Source organism: Alligator mississippiensis, chromosome 3 (genome assembly GCF_030867095.1).
Source record: "Alligator mississippiensis isolate rAllMis1 chromosome 3, rAllMis1, whole genome shotgun sequence".
In the NCBI taxonomy this organism is placed as follows: domain Eukaryota; kingdom Metazoa; phylum Chordata; order Crocodylia; family Alligatoridae; genus Alligator; species Alligator mississippiensis.
In genome coordinates, this window is record NC_081826.1 from 52,655,663 (window position 1) to 52,670,556 (window position 14,894).

Here is a 14,894-nt window from a genome sequence, read left to right on the forward strand (position 1 = left end):
GCAGAGTGCGGGTGGAAGAGCAAGCACCCAAGAGCAGAGCAAGGCAATACAGACAGGTCAGGGAAGGCCTACCGTGCCCTACTCTAGTCGAGGGACCCGCCCAGGCCCCACTCCACTCTCACCCTCTGGGCAAGCTTGTCCAGACGGTAGGCCATCTCACGTGTGCCCCGATCCTGCTGCATGAGCTTGACTGCCGCCCTGGCAGCCTTGACAAACACTTTGGGGTCCGCACACCACTGGGTGATGTGCCCCGCTACATTTTTCTGCCCCTTAGTTAGCTTCAGCAAGGACAGGAGTCCCCCATAGTCAGGAGGGACCCAGGGGGGCTCCGCCAGCTTGGGGTGGATGTTGCCTACGGAAGAGCGGCGAGGCCGCACCCCCGGCGGGAGCTCGCCCGCAACTGCAGCGTTGACCCCCTCGATGTCCAGGCACATCAGCCGCCTCTCGTCGTCCGAGTCAAGGACCGGCTCCGCGAGGACATTCCCTGTCTTCTTGGGGGGGGGAGGGGCCATCCCGCTCACGACGTCTCTTGCGAGACTCCGAGAGCTGGATCTCCATCTCGCTAACTTCCCCGTCTGCTCCGGTAGGCTGGGGCGTGACCAAAGGGGCAGCAGGCTCTCCTGCCACCCCCGGGGCCAGGCCACCGGAAGAGAGACATTCGCCACTATCCCTGCTGCCGTCCGACTCCGGAGGCTGGGGGACAGGCGAGGGGAGGGGGACCCCTGAAGGCCCCTCCCCCCCACCCGCTAAGTCTGCCCTGTTGGTGGCTACATCCGACGGGGCGGGAGGTGTGGCAGCCGGAGTGGGGTCCGGCTCTGTAGTGGGGGGGCCCTCGGCACTGGCCGAGGAGGGGTCTGTCAGGGATGGGGTGTCCTGACAGGCCCCCCTCATCTCCCTCTCTTTGTCGGGTGGTTGGGAGGATGCCCGAGCCCCATCATCCGATGAGGCTCCAGCGCCGCAGTCCCCGGCCACCCCAGCCACTTCGGCCAGGGCAGGCAGGGGGCAAGGGGAAGCGTCCGCCTCTCCACCCGGTGGGGCTGCCGCACCGAGGGCAGGGGGCGCCACAGATGGGGGAGGGGGCGGTGGGGCCATGGTAGTAGCACCAGCCCCTCAGCTGGACGATGGCTCCCCACTGGAGACCCTGGTCCCCTGAGATGGAATGGGGGTGGAAGGAGGTTGGGAGGAAGAGCTCCCAGCCTCCCTAGGCCTGCTGCGTGCCCCAGAGGTCGACGCGCCGTCTCTTGGTGCTGCCGCAGGTGGCGATGGTCTGGCAGCCTTGCCCTGAGGGCACTGCGCAGCCAGGTGGGAGGAGCCCCCGCACTTGAAGCATGTGGTCTCTCCCACAGATAAATAGATAATAAACCGCCGCCCCTCGAGTGTGAGGCTCAGGGAGCGAGGCAGCGACTGGGGGCCCTCCTTGAGGAGCATGAAGACCTGCCTCCGAAAGGACAGGACGTGCTTGCCCTGAGGGTTCTTGTTTCCCATCGGCAGGCAGCGAAAAGGACTCGCAGGAACCCCATAGGCCTCGAGTCCCCTGGCCAGCTCCCGATCGGAAATGTGCGGTGGGACGTTGGAAATCACCACCCTCACTGCCTGAGTCTCTAGGGGCGTGACAGGGTAGTGGATGCCCGCAATGTCCAGGCCCTCCGCACACACCCTGTCAACCAAGGCGGGCTTGCTCAAATAGATCATAGGGACCGTGTTCACGCGCCGCGCGTAGCAGATGGTACACCATCCCAGGAGGGCGGCCAGAGCCTCCACGCAAACCTCGAGCCCCACATGGAGAGGGGTATGAACCCTCAGGCCATGAGTCAGTGGGAGGTCCCGAGAGACATCCTCATGCCAGCTGCCAGGCGTAGGAGCCGCCATTCCTCGCCAGGACAGGGTTAAACTGCGAAGCGCAGAAAAAAAAAAAAAAAAAGCCTCAGGCTGACTCGGGGGACTGGGAGTGGGAGGGGGCTGAAAACGCCCCAAAATCGGCCTGAGGGTGGGCAGAGCAACCCCACAGGGGCTCAGGGCAAGCCCCAAGGCAGGGGCAGATGGCTAGGCAGCAGAAATCAAAAGGAGAACTCAGGCGGGGGTGGGGGAGGGGCAGAGACAAACGAGGCTGCCAGAGCCCAGGGGAAAAAGGCTCAGAAAGTGGGGGGAAGGGGCAGGGAAGGGGTCCCCAGGGACAGGGTGGGGCGAGGCAAGGGTTTTTTTGGGGGGGGGACAGGAAAAGGGGGGCAGGGAGTGCGGGGCAATGAGCTGAAGGCACCTGAGCTGTAGGAGCTTAGAAGGGCTTCAGCTGTCCCCCCATCTTGAAAGAAAGAAAGAAAGAAAGAAATTATTAAGCTGTTTTGTTTTTCAAAATTGCCTGTTTTGTGAAGTCCTTGAGTGAGGTATAAAGTCTACTCCAAATGACTGCCACCTCAAGTAGATTGTCTGGGTGGGTAAGTATCTTGGTGGGCAGCATGTTGAATGACAGGAGTAGGACAGTCAAGGCCCATATTCAGAAGAACAGGATTTTTTTCTATCAGAAGGCAGTTTGCATGAATAAGTAGAATGGCTTGGAAAACCATAATTACCTTTTTTGAATGTGATTAGGCTGAACCAATTTCAAGCAGCTAAAATGAAATAACAAGATATCAGTTTACTTTTCCCCTGATAGAGCAGGAAAGACTTTGTGTAGGGCCAGAGTCTCTGCTTAAACTGGGTACAAGCAGGTTAGGGAGCTTGCTATGACTTGTTGGGTGTGTCTACACATTGCCATATGACAACGTTGCTACAACGCCTTTCCTTTTGGAAGTAATAAAGCATGGGGCAGTATGAGTGGTTATTGTGCCGTGAGTGTAGTACATGGGTAAATTTCACCACTATGTTGCTGTAGCAGCAAATCATACCCAAGGAGTGCACCACTAAGGCAACGTAGCTAGTGATCACGTATAGAAACACGGGATCACTATATTACCGTAGTATGCTGTATGATGATGTGTAGATGCACCCCTTGTCTTCCTTTGGCCCTGAGTCTGAGAGCAGTTCTAATTAGGGCTGTCATTTAATCATAGTTAATGTATGTAATTAAAGTGTTAATTGGTCCTTGCATTAATTTTTTTTAATACGTTAATTGCATACGTGGTTTTGGAGCCCATGCCCGGGCTCTGCTCTGCCACCTCCAGGTCATTCAGTGGGGCAGCAGTGGCAATGCAGAGGACCACAGGGCAACTCAGGAGTGGGCTCTAGGTGGATGCAGTGGGGAGGGGTACACACACATGCACACATGAGCAGCCACAACCTGCACACTGTATGTAGAGCAACACAGCACCAGTAAGTCTGTGGAGGGGGAGGGGCAGGGAGAAAGGGAAGGGGCAGTAGAGCAGCTCAAGTCCCCCATGGTACAAGGGGTCGGACTCAATGATCTATTGAGGTCCCTTCCGAGCCTAGCATCTATGAATCTATGGTGGGGGTGGAAGTGGGGCAGAGGCAGGGACTGGGGTGAATGGGGCCCCAGAGCTGGGATGAGTTGTGGGACATAGCTGCAGGTGGCTCATCCAGGGGTACAAGTGGGGGAAGGGGCACAGCTCCCTGCTGCTGTGTGCACCCCGGGGGGAGGAATGGGGGGCACGTGCCCCCTGGATTTGTGCTCAGGGAGGAAGCAGTTTGCCTGCTGTAGGCTGGTGCTCTGTGCCCTGCTGCCTTTGCCCCATCAGCCGCAGAACCCCATGTTGGCCTCCCGCACTCCACTCCAACCCACTCCACCCCACACACAAATCTGGGAAGCACGTGCCCCTCATGCCTCCACCAGGGGTGTGCACAGCGACGGGGTTCCGCACCTCCCCCAGCACCCACAGGTCCATCCCATGGCCCATCCCAGTACTGGGGTCACATTCAGCCCAACCCCTGCCTCTGCCAGACTCCCTCCCTCACTGTGAGGACCTCATTCTACCCGCCCTGTCCTTTTTTCCTCTGCCGTTCCCCCTCCACAAACTTACCTGTTGGGTCTTGTTTGTGTGTGCCAATGTGCGTCTGTCTGTGTACATGTGTCTTTGTGTGTGTGGTGTGTGTCTGTCCCTCACTCCCAAACCAACACCCCGCCCCACAGGCCTGCTGCTTCACCTCGCTCCTGACCTACAGTACCTTGCATGCTGCCAGGGCATGTGCTCTCCCCACCCCCAGGCTCCAAACCCCACACACACACCCACAGTCCCCCACACCTTCACAAATCCCCACCACACACACACCCCCCAAACTCACCCCCCAACCATACAAAGTACCTGCATAATTTTTAACAATTTTGAGGTTTTAGCAGTGCAATTAAAATCATGATTAATTACAACTAATATTTTAAATTATGCAACTAATCATGATCACATTTTTTAATAATCTGACAGCCCTAGTTCTAATCTTCATTGACTGGCTCATATTCCAAAGAATTGTACTCTGTGAATAGGCCACTATCTTTGTTCAGCTCCCGCTACCTAGAATCTAATGCCTAGATTCTAATAGAGCAGGCATAATAAATATCCATACGGAAGGCAAGGTTCTCTTCCCCAGTTTTACAGAAGAGTATACAAGAAGAGAATCACATTTCTCAGTTGCATCAGATTTGATCCCCAGACTGGAGTTTTACCAATATTAAAACTGAATTTAGGAAGGAAATATGCATGTCTACCAAGGTGTCATATTTTAAAAATCAACATCTACTACAACCGTGTACTTCGCTTCCCACTGGCATTTCCTTTTTTTCAAATAGTAAGCTCACTAGTGAACTAAGTCAGCTGAAGCAGTAAATATTAATGTTTCAAGCTTGTCCAGTCTATTACCCCAACAAATTAATAAATAAATAAACCAGAAGGCTGGTTACTCTGCCACCAAATTTAAAAGCATTCTTATTTATTTCATTTGGTTTGAATCTAAACTTAACTCACCTTGAAGCATATAGCTGTGCTGACTGTTTTTCAATAGTAGCCCTGTGTTCAGCATTAAAAATGCCATTGTAATACTATGCAAATTAATTCTAAAATATGTTATCACCCAGGTGATGAAAAGAAAAATTAGTACAATTTTGTTTAACTTGCTCTAAAGTAAATATCAGTAAACTAATTACAAAATACACCTCCACTACAATTTCTATGAATGGAGAAAGGATCACTGATTACTAGTTTTGTCTTTAGTTCTATTTGATGAATCACATTTAATTATAGTGTAATCGGGTAGCACCTTTAATATTGAAGGAAAAATGTGTCGTCTAAAAAGATATAATTTTAGAAAATACTGTAAATTCTAATGATTGTAAATAAGGTGATCATGTGGTAATTTTTTCTGGAATACATTATAGCAATTCTATTCATGTGGTGTGCATAATATGTGAATTCATTTTAATGTCGGTGCCAACAGAGTGTTCTGAAAAGAAATATTTTTCAGAAACTGATTCTAATCATAGAGCAAAGTAGTTTTAAAAGGGATAAAATGGGCTTTGGTTGTGTGAACAGTTCTCTGTACTTAGTTTATAGTGGGGAAGAAGAAAAGGAAAATGCTGAAACAAAAAATGTATCTTCCTTTTCTCTGTAATGGCATTTTTAGATACTGAAATCAAGAAAATATATTTCATACCAAATTATAAACAAAAAGCTTAAGTGTTCTTGTAAACATAGCTAACTACACAGTTACATAAGAAGATAAGAAGCGCCATACTGGGTCAGACCAATCCATAGCCCAGTATCCTATCTCTGAAAATGGCAGGAGTAGAAGAGGGAGAGCACTGAACCATGGGTGTACACATGCATTTATACCAGCTTAAATTTACTATGTAGTAAATTACTGCACAGTAAGAGGGAATAGGCTGGCAGCTACACATGCAGGCATTAAGGTGCATTAACTCTGTGTGTGGACTGACTTGAGACTAGAATGACCAAAACACATTCCAAAATACAATGCCCAGCTCAGTGACTGATCTCACGGACTGCCATGATTAACAAAAATAATGTTATTAACTTTAGTCCCAATTCAGTCCACACGCACAGTGTTACTGCACAGTAAGGCATCTACATGTGCGTTACTGCACAGTAACTAATCAGGCATAAATTTGATACCTGAGTGACACAGGTATCACATTTAGGCTCAAGTCAGCATAAGTCACCATATTTACTGTGCAGTACAGGAATGTACATGTAGACATGCACCCGTACTGCTAAGTAATTTTGGTTACTGGACAGGAAATGCACACATGTAGATGCTCCCCATATGTATCAGCTCAGGTGTACCGTTCACACCAGTAGATTAAAAATAAACTTCCTAGCTCTTACTCCTCACTTGCAATTGTGTATGTTTAGTTTTACTCGTGAGTAATCCTCTTCGATGATTCATGTATGTAAAATTAAGCATGTGTACAAATGTTTATAGTATGGGGACCTTATTATGTCTTGGGGTTCTTTGGCAGAACTAATTGAAGGCAACAGGAGCTTTGTGCATGCAGAATGGTATACATGTGAGTCATTAGGAAGCAGGGATACAATTAGCAGTGCTGCCAAAATGTCAGTTTTTATTTTTTGAAATCCATTATTTATGTTAATCATGGCAGTCAGTGAGATCAGTCACTGAGCTGAGTGTTGTATTTTGGAATGTGTTTTGGTCTCTGCATTTAAAATAAAAACCACATGGGATTTATATAGAAGGAAAACAGGATTAGGATTTATGAGGCAGACATCTGAAAGTAGTTTTACTACTTGACCTGATGCCCAGATAGTGTGAAGGTAGTGCAATACTAGCAGGTAGGCCAGTAACCCATGTTTAGAGGAAGAAAACCTTTTCTAAATCAGCTTTGTCCATCACTAGCTATAAAACATCTCAAATTTTGGCAATGGTGCATATATTGTGCTGAAAGGTGAACTGATTTTTCATTTCGAATGTGTTAGTCAGACAGTCTATAGTTAGCTCAAAGCCACAAATTTCAAGATCTGCTATTGTAACTCACATTTCACAGGATGCCTGTAGCACTGCAATTGCTCTTGAGAATCTAAAAATATGGACCTGATTCACCACTTTGTTACTCAAGTTTTACACGTATAACTCCATTAGAATCAGAACCTGTATATGTGTTTTGCTTCCAATTGATTCCTGTCCCAATCCTAAACCTGGGCAAGGAATTGAGGTATACAAAATGGGCCTATCCTATCCTGGGGCACCTGGGAAATGATTCAACCCCTCCAGTATATTAGAACAGCTCTCAGGATTTTCTTATCTTGTGCATGACTGTAATAGCTTCTATAGGCATTGCATTGCCAGCACTGTTGCAACTCATAAGTCTTTACACACTGTGAAATCCTGAGATTTTCTTTTAAAACATTAGGGGGTTTTGAATGGAATCATCTTGGATTCTTTCTGTTTGCCTTCTGCTTTTAAAATCAGCCAACTGGGTGGGTGGTACGGGCGGCGATAAGAAGCTGGGAATGCAGGGAAGCAAGCTTGGGGAGCCTCTCCTTGAGCCCACTTCCCCTGTGTCCCCAACTTCTGATCACTATCCAATGGACCCAGTTGGCAGTTCTCAGTCTGGAGAAGAGGCAAGCAGCTGCTCCACTCTTCTTCCAGACCAAACCAGGAAGGGACTAGAGCTCTGTACAGGGGTTCATTATTGCAGGAGAAACTTTCACAGGGGAGATGCTCCAGATCTCCACCTGAAACAACTTTCTCCCAGAGGGGGTGTGTTTTCTCTGGGAGAAATTGAATGAATGCTTGTTCACCCCTAGTTTTTACCAGATCAGCAATTTTCCCAGTAGAAGTGTACTACCTGTACATGGCCTTTGTTTTCAATGAAAACAGTATTTTCCATTGCTTCAGGACACCAGGAATCAGGACTTAAATAAAATCACCAAATTCTGAAACTTGTAATAAAATTGTGAAGGTTGATGGCACTTCATAGCTGGGCATAAGACCACACTGACATGATTCTAACTGCCCTAACCTGTAGTATATTTGTTGTGCTTTCTACCCAGCCACCTACAGGAGAATTGCAACTACTAAGATAGAGCTTGCTTCATATCTACAACAGCTTCTGTGTCAAACGTTTAAACCCATCACCAGTGGAGAAGGGAGGACTCCCAAGAAGAACAGTTCAACCCCATTTAAACTGAGATTAGTGGGTAATTGGTCTTACGCTCACAGGGTAAGGGAAAGTAAAACGCTTTCTTATCAGCAAAACCCCTCAACGTGTCATCCAGAAGATTAGGTTTCAGAAACAGAGAGATTCCTGCTTTCCCTGTCTCAGTAGAACCAAAAAAGGCATGAAAAGAGCTGTTAGTGAGTTGTGACCACTTTGCCCTCCCAGGCTGCTACATGAAAATGAGGCCTCAAGCATATCAGATGAGGTCCTAGGGCTGGCCATAGTATAGAAGAGGTTGTGTTCTAATGAGCATGTCTACATGAGATGTTTACTGCTCAGTAGACTAATTTGCTGCACAGTAAACATTGCATTTGTGCCCCATAAGGCTGGGGTAAACTAATTTACTCTGCAGCAGGATAGTACTTGTAAATATAAGTACTATCCTGCTGTGAAGTAAAAAAATTCTGCAGCAGTACACATCTAGACACTGACACAGCTGGCTGGGGTACAAGGGTACTTCAGTGAGGGAGCTGCTCACCAGCTAGCCCTGCACTGAAGTACCTTTGTGCCCCAGCCAGCCCCTCCACAGCACATTGAACTGGGGGGAGCAGCCCTGGGCTGGAACCCTTTCAGCCAGGGCTGCTTAATGTGTTGCAGTCCCAGGAGCACATGAAGATGCGACATCCGGGAACAACAAGCTCTGGGACAAGAAGCTCTAGAGTTTATTCAGTTCATTAATATGCATGTGTAGATGCATTCAATGTGTATTTTATTATAGGTGGGTTTTTTGACCATTCAGACTCATGTGGAATAGTAAATTTCTTGTTGTGGGACTAGGGAAAAGGGTTTGTCTTGAGAAGGCCCAGTCTGTAGCTGTAACCAGTATACTGCCATCTGCTCATTTATTTGGCTTTCACAAGAGTTACTGCAGCTATAAGAGGACATCACTTCAGGGGCGAAAGATTCTTATTAATTGTGAGGCTTCTTTTCCAGATGCAACTTTATATTAGGGAAAACTAACTAAAGAAATGAAGAATTGCACAATTTATTTCTTCCCTCACTCTATACTTTTCCTAAACATACAAAGTATTAGACCAATAGACCAATCTAATAGCTGTTGCCTAGCAACCAACCATCTGACATGTGTAGCCAGATGACCTGGATATATATTTCTCAGACTTTTGACCCTTAGGCACTCACGCTCATCAAATAAGCTATTTTCTTGAGGTCCTATGCTAAAACTACAGACTTTCTGAGTCTTCAAAGAGGTCCTGCATGAGGACAAGTGTCCACTTGTGCAGCATATTGTGATTGGGCAGTCATGCATATTTTCTGATGCTGGCCATCTTGGCTGACACTAGAGACCAAACCAGACTTCCAGACCTGAAAGGTTGAGGAGCTACTGCTTGACTAAAGCTCCTTAATCAAGAGATTAGCAGACTCGTGCCCTGTGCAAATCAAGCACATAGGAGCCGAACACAGGCCTACCAGTAGGTTATATCTTCACACTGTAAATTGAATAAAGAACACTTTTTTACATATTTGGATTATTTCTGACAGCTAAATATTTCTGATGTTGTATCAGCCAACATAAATATGCAGGTGTGTAAAATACTAAACATCTGATTAAGTTACAATAACCTCTGAAATAGATTTACAACAAAAAATATTGTGCTCATGTAAAACAATATTTTGAACCAATTGAAATAACAAAGTTAATTTGAAAATTATATTTTTCAAAGATTTGCACAATAGGACAACTATTGTTCAGGGAAAAAGGAATAGAAGTGAAAAGTTCCAAGAGTTTTAAAAAGATGGTGCAGGCATGTGTGGCACAGATCCCAAAGCATCCAGAATGAGCATCACATGTGCTGGTCTGGCTGGGGTTGTGTAGTGTGGATCCCAGACCAACAGGAGCAAGCACCACACTGCATACCGTGCCCACCCTGGCCAGAATGCGCTGCACGCAACACTCACTTTGGGAACTGCACTGCATATAATGCCTGCTTCAGCCAGTCCAGGACCTACATGCTATGCAGCGTTGTGCTGTGTAAGCCTCCAGAGTGGCCAGAACAGATGCCACATGTGGCTCAATCTGATCAGCACCATGTGTAGTGCAGTGCTCACTCCATCCAGTCTTGGCTTTGTGCTATATGTGGCACCTGTTCTAACCACTCTGGGATCTATGCTGCACACACCTGCCTGTGAATCGCTGTCCCAGAGCAGCTAGAGCTGGCACTGCATGTGTCATGTGTCCCAAGCACCACTTATCGAGCTGGTCCAGAGTGCACTGTGCCCCATGTGAGTCTGCTCAAACCCAAGGGCAACATGGGGTGGGACGCAGATAGCGGGGCTCCATGGGCCGGATATAGCCCATGGGCTATATGTTTGATAACCTTGCCAAAGCAGAACAAAGACAAAGCCAGTGAACACTCAGCAAGAGGCATGGGCTTTAGTTAAACAAACAAGCTTTAGTTAAAGTGCCCCTGCTGCCAGTTTGAAGCGCAGGATGCTGAATACACAAGATGTTGCAGGTGGTTTGATTAGAGTATCTCCCTAGAGCTGCTCTAATTAAAGCGCCTCCACCCCAAAACACCTGTAAAGATGCCCTATGATTCTATAATTCCATGACACTTTTTTCACTCTGCTTTTACTATTTTTGGTGTTGTTACAATGACTTTAACAATTGCCATGATGAAAGATCATTGTCTTTGAATAGTAACATTTCAATGAATCATACACATTTAAAAATACCATTAGAATATACTTCTATAGTCTGTTAGTTTTTAGAACCTAGTGGTAAATAGTATTTTCAGGAATGCTTTATGCCTGTATGATCTTCAAAAGTTTTGTATCGTTCCTGAAATTGTGTACACTCTTTATGACTCGTATTAATCCCTGGTGTAATTTCTCTGACTTCTGTTTAATTACAAAGATAAACTTTGCTCAGTATCATGCAAAAATGACATTTAGTCAAATCAAATCAGTTATACATACCAAATGTAGATCACAATGTAAATCAGTGCAAATCTGTGTTTTGTGTTGATGTCTTATTTTCAATTAAAGTAAACAGCACGTCTAATAAGAAATAAAATTACTGGACAATATTTAACAGGTTAGGTACTAAAGAACTGCTCACAAATTACAGTGAAAATTTTAACATGCAAAGATTAATAGACAAAAGATATTTTCCTCTTGTAGCACACCTTACAAATTTAAATCTGAAAAAAAAATAAGGTTTCATATAATTTATTATAATTACAATACTCTGACTAAACTGAATAGGGCTTACTTCTTCTGTCATTCATACACATGTAGATCTAGAACAACCCTGTTGAAATCAATGGAGTTTTTCCTGTGCATTGTGCAGGCCGGGAGAGATCCGGGCCCTTTTTCGCACCGCGCGGGCTGTGGCCAGCAGCCCGGGCACGCCGGGTCGGAGAAAACAGGCGGCATGCTAGAATTAGGCACGGACGCTTAATGGTTGATTTAAGATTATTTTACTTACACCGAAGATGGTCGCAGTGCAGGCAGGAAAACTTGCTTGAGTTACAGTTACAGATAGAAAAGAAGAGAGGTGGACTAGAGTTCCTTCCCGTGAACATTCTTCTAGCCCATCCGGTTGGAGGCTCTAAACCGCGAGCCCGTCGCGCCAACCGAAGAAAGTACTCGAAGAAAAGAGCTCTGAATAGACTCACACGAAGTTTGCTAGGCTCCATGGAACTTGTGCGCGCAGGGAAGAGGGATACGTCGAGGATTGCGCTCGGCGACGGGGAGAGGCTAGAGGCTGATCAGACCCCTGTTGCCTTCTTTGAATACGCTGGGTCCAATAGCTTCGCAGCGCTTAGAGATCTTCACAAGACGTGAAGTCTCCTCCTCCTGGTGTTCATGGAGTCCTCCAACTTGGGCGGAAACCACTCAAGCCTCTTATACAGCTAGCAAGCCAATCGCTAGCCGCCACGTAGGAATAATTTAGAACTGGCCAATGGTGGGGCACAAATTTGAATACAAATGGCGGGAACTCCTTGCAACGTGCATTTCTGTGCTGCAACAAAGAAATGCACCCTGCAAAGAAAGCTACTGGTGGCGGGAATTCTTTTGCACCAGGGTTCTCCTCTGCAGCAGAAAACTCCACCGTGCAAAGAAGCTGCAATTTAGCGGGAACAATTTAGCAGTGCCGAAGCACTCACAAAACAAAAATCACACCCTTGGGTTGTGACATGCATCAGCAGAATTCTTCCCTTTGATCAATGGCATATTTATTGGAAGAAAAGAATTGAGCCCACTGAAGTCCTAAGGCTCATGTTGGTACAACTATAGTAATATGTCATAGAATCAGAACAGCCATTCCAATATGTGCTGGTTGCTAACCTGAAGAAAAGAACAATAATATTATTCAAAGTCAAAGTTTCACTCTTCCTTTTACCTCAATAAAAGAAAAACTAAGAACTAGAGATAAGAGAGAACATAAAAAACCTACACAATTACTGAACCTCTTTTTATCAAACTCTAGCCAACCTCTTTCTATCAAACTCTAGCCAAACTCCATCACTTTCAATAAGGAAAGAGCAGAAATTAAAGCTATGTGTACGATGGAAACTGTTCTATGAAGATTTAATACTTTCCAAATTTTGCTTTGTATTTATACTAAGTGTAACCAGAAACTATCAAAATTCTAAGCAAAAGAAAATTGCAGAGAAAATAGTTTTACATCGTTGTTTTGATTTTTTCTCTTCATTTGTTATGTAATTGTAATTTATACAAAAATAATTTGATAAAAGTCACATCAAAAGGAAAACTCAGAATGTTTTCCCCAAAACTTTGAAGCAGGTGGCTATAACATCATCAGAACTTTATTGCTTCTTTCACCCTCTTTCCTAAACATTCTGTGCGATTGTCCCAGTTACATATCATGTCATCATGCTGCTATCGCAGCAGCCTGGGAACCAACCTGTGACTTAAATTCCTACTTTCCTATGCTCGGTTGGTAATAATTCACACTAACCCTCTTTCAGGGGCAGAGGGCTTGCAGCCTGGATTGATTCATGTTTACTCTAAACCCATCAGCTATGTCCTGATGCATGTGTCCTGGTGATGTTGTGAAACTAATTCAGGCAGGTGCCAAATTTAACTTAAGATGGGCTAAAAAAGAAAATCCACTGGAGAGAAAATCTACATTATGGCGCATCTACATGAGACACTAACTGCACAGTAACCTAATAATACTGTGCAGTAGTGTGTCACAGCACAATACTAATATACTATTGCGCAGTATTATTAGGCTACTGCGCAATAGCATCACTAAAAAGGCATTCGCCAGCACTACTACACAGTAACTCTGGTTATTTATGCATTTATTTAGTACTTTATTATGCAAGTACTAAATTAAATGTGCAGTAACCACTGAGGATTAATGAATGTGTAGAAGTGCCCTATATGAATCTTTTTGCCCTATTTTGATTTTCCACATGCTTAACTTTTATATGGGTGGGCACATTCACTTTATAAACTCAGCATGCATTTTTGTTTGTTTTAAGAATTTGGATTTGCTTACCGTTTATCCATTGCATGAAGTTTTGCACTAAAAAACTGCAAAGAAAAGACAAGTGTTTTCAGCATAAACTCAAGTGTATTTCAGGACATGTCCTGTAATGTATCCATTTTCTGTACACACATTTTTCTATATTTTAACTTAATAAATTGAGAGTCACCTCAAACAAGCCTTCCTTCAGTTGTCATGTATTCCTTGCTCTCTTCCTTTCAGCTCATTTGAATGCTCTGAGTGACACTATTTCTGTAGTAAAGATCCCTCATGACATGCTGACTTTCTAACTGACAGGCAGCGCACACATACAAAACAGAATGTCAAAGAACATGATATGATAAACCAAACATATTTTAATATAGTTATGATAATGCTAAGGTACTTAAAATTCTCTGTACCTTTGATAGAGTATTCTTGTACTGTATATCTCTCAGATCTGTGTTTCTGTCTGGGAAATCTAGTTCTGTTGGGTCCGGGAAATGATAAATATTTTGAATTTTGGTTTACTTACATTCAATTTAGGTAAATAAATTTTTGATTGATTAGAGTCAAAGACTTATACTGATCTTTCAGACTTACAAGCAACTATCTTGTACATCGTAGCATTTGATTGCATACCTAATATGTAACTTATAAAGCTACCTGCCCTACACAATGTTCTGACTAAGGCTCTATACACACATTCAAATAATCTGGGAGAATTCTCCCATGTTTCTTCTCCTGGTAGAAAGACTTACTCAGGAACACCTGAACAAACATTTGAATGCTAAGTCCCTGAAAAGCAGAGATCTGTCAATACTGTTGCTGCCTAGCCAGAGGGCATCTTGTACATACATCTCAGAATGCTCTGCAGACTCTCTTAGTCTACCTGGAGACAGATGGCAGCAGTGCACAGGGCAGCCCTGATTGCCTGACCCAGAGTGATCAGAGTCAGCCTGTGTTTCCCTGGAGCACAATGTGGAGATTGTGAAGGGGGCACATTCTGCTCCCTGGTGGGCTGGGGCAGTAGAGTCTAATCAGTGATACACTGCCTCCTGGAGCAGGAAGGAGAAGGAACAAAGCACCCTGGGAAGCTAGAGAATTGTGCTATGGCTTTTTTCAGAAGGGAATGTGTACAGACATTCACTCCCCCAGTAGTAACTCTCCTGGGAGTGATTTAACCCTGGCTGTTCTTGGGTTATTTTTCTCTGGAGCACGTGTTTTTGCTCTGGGAGAACAATACTGAACATCTATGCACTTGTAGTTTCTCCTGGGTGAAACCCAGAACCAGAG

The 14,894-nt window shown here is 45.2% G+C and overlaps 1 long non-coding RNA gene across 2 annotated transcripts in view; it reads right to left on the reverse strand.

Annotated features, from left to right (window-relative positions):
- Positions 1-11,567: 11,567 nt before the first annotated feature.
- The window catches only part of LOC109283019 (uncharacterized), a 160,648-nt gene continuing 157,321 nt past the window's right edge, over positions 11,568-14,894 (reverse strand). For both annotated transcript variants that reach the window (XR_009460689.1, XR_009460690.1), the window contains exons 5-6: positions 13,632-13,666; positions 11,568-12,448 (exon numbers count right to left, since the gene is read on the reverse strand). This is a non-coding gene — a long non-coding RNA (uncharacterized LOC109283019). The remainder of the gene's footprint in view (positions 12,449-13,631; positions 13,667-14,894) is intronic.